This window comes from Nyctereutes procyonoides, unplaced genomic scaffold (genome assembly GCF_905146905.1).
Source record: "Nyctereutes procyonoides isolate TBG_1078 unplaced genomic scaffold, NYPRO_anot_genome, whole genome shotgun sequence".
NCBI classification, from domain to species: Eukaryota; Metazoa; Chordata; class Mammalia; order Carnivora; family Canidae; genus Nyctereutes; species Nyctereutes procyonoides.
The window spans coordinates 2253863-2256378 of NW_026575032.1; positions in this window are offsets into that span (position 1 = coordinate 2253863).

Consider the following 2516-nt stretch of genomic DNA (forward strand, 5'->3'; position numbering starts at 1 on the left):
TAAGGAGGAATCAAAGATGATTTAAAGGTTTAAAACTCACATAGGAAATTACATTTGAGGAAGATGGTGATCTTCAGCACTTTGAGTCTGAGATGCCTATTAGACGTTCAAATAGAAGTTAAGCAGTTCTGCAATTGTAATGTGGGGAATGATCTGATCTAAAAGGAAAGATTTAAGAGGCATCTACATAAGGATATTTCTAGATAAGATTACGCAGTGGGAGTGATTATGTGGAGCAAAGTCCAGAGGACAGCTCCTGGGACTATAACCACTGTTGGGATAGAGCTGAGGTAGGACAAATGGAATGAAGAAGGAAGAAGAAACAGAGGAATAAAAGGACAAGAAAGTAGTGTGTGTCAAGGGAGGGGAAATCTCAAGGTTTTCTTAAAATTGCCTAATGCTGCACAGAGTGACACTGAGTCACTGACGATCTTGAAGTTTCAACAGAGTGAAGATGCAGTTTCAGAAGAGCTACATTTTGAAGTGTTAACAAGATAACAAATGGTAAGGAAATGGTGTTAAAAGGCAGGGAGGAGATAAAATGGTAGTTTGAAGGCATATTGTAGTCGAACCAAGATTTCTCTAGGACTGAGCAGACATGTGCATTTTTTTTGACATGTGCATTTTTAAATCAGAAGAAAGAAAGCCAGGGAGGAGGAATAGTTTCCATTGTTCGTTGTTGTGTCTGTTTGTTTATTTGTTTGTTTTTGGCTGCTTTTGTTTTTTGTTGTTTTTTTTTTTTTTCAGAATACTAGTAACAATAATAATGATACCTTTATTGTCACCTAATAATGTGTCAGGAGCTGTGATAGGTGCTTTTCAGTTATATTTTTCCAAATATTGTACTCATTTTACAGATGAGGAAGTGAAAAATCAGAAAGACTAAGTAGCTTAACAAGAACAATCAGCTATTAAGTTGTGGAGCAGGATCAATTCCCCTTGATGTGAATTTACTGTCAGTGATGCCCCATAGTCTCTGAAGTGCCCAACAGTGCTGGCATGATATAATCCGTCAGAAAGTTCTAAGAGAATGGTAGATGATGTCTAAGAGCCTGGGTATAATATGAAAGTTTTCCAGGAATTTCTAACAAGGGCCCATGAAAGTAAGCAAGGGCCCTGTCTCTGTTGGTTTTTCTTCTGTGCCCATTTACTAAAAGCAATAACATAGTTACACATGGTTTGAATTTTGCATCAGGAATTAATCACTCTTTGGAGGTAAAAGAGCTTACTTTGTTTGATCATATAAAATAAAAAGTTCAGCTTTTTAGGCAGCTGGTTTTAGGTTAAAGTATAGAAGGAATATAGTCAAATAAATGTTTTGGACAACTACTCCTGCAATCCTGTAGGCCAGAGTTGAGCGATTTTCTCAAGATGTAGCCACATGAGTGGTTCACCTGCCAAGGTGATATAGTTATTATGCCTTTTAAATTAAGAAAAGTCAAGAACCAAATTAAAAACCCAAGAGGTGGGCAGCCCAGGTGGCTCAGCAGTTTAGTGCTGCCTTCAGCCCAGAGCATGATCCTGGAGACCTGGGATTGAGTCCACGTCGGGCTCCCTGCATGGACCCTGCTTCTCCCTCTGCCTGTGTCTCTGCCTCTCTGTGTGTGTGTCTCTCATGAATTAAAAAAACAAACAAAAAAACAAGAGGTAAGAGATCAACCCAAATACTTGAACACATCTATTGCCTAGTGACCTTTGTCTTCCAGTTGTCTTATTTTATCTTTATTTTGCATTTTTTCAAGTTCTTTGGGTATCCTTTGGGAAAGTCAGTGATACATAATGTTGGATTTATGCTGTATATACTGCCTTGTTGAGTGGTAGTTCTTCTCTCTGGAGAGAGCTGAAGGATGGGTAAGTTTTTGGCAGGAATACATATTGATGAGAAGGACATTCTAGATGAAAAATAGCATAGGCAAATAAGCAGAAGCAAGCAAGCTCATTTCAGAATACAAGAAGTAGTGCAGTTTGATGATGTTATAGAAATACGGAATAAAATGTTTAAATTAAGAAGTTGTTGCTTACCATGCAAAAAGGAGAGAGAGTACAGGGTGCCTGGGTGAACAGCTCTACACTCTCAGCTCCCCTCAAAATTATAAGGTTCATTATGTGCAGCCATATGCAAATTCAATATGCATAGCTAGAATAGCAATGTGAGCAAACCATTGGGGATTTTTATCTAAGAACTGTCTCTCTTCCCAAGAAACACTTGGTTTGGCATGTCCAGAGGTTTGTGATGACACAGTGAAATTGTGGTCAGGGATACTTTCAACCATGGTAGGGAGTGTTTGGACAAAGTCTCTCGAGTCTGAGTCATAACTGAAGATTGAATGCCAGAGGAAGAGCAGAAGCTCTCTTTAATCGCTGTTTGATCAATCAGCATCATAGATAATTAATGCTTCTCATTCTCTCTGTAGACTTTGTTTTCTGATGCCTCCTGCCTCTGGACTTGTGAGACTAAAATAATTGATATTAAATTAGCTATGTATGAAAAAGTTCTTTCAAAAATTGGAAAAAAT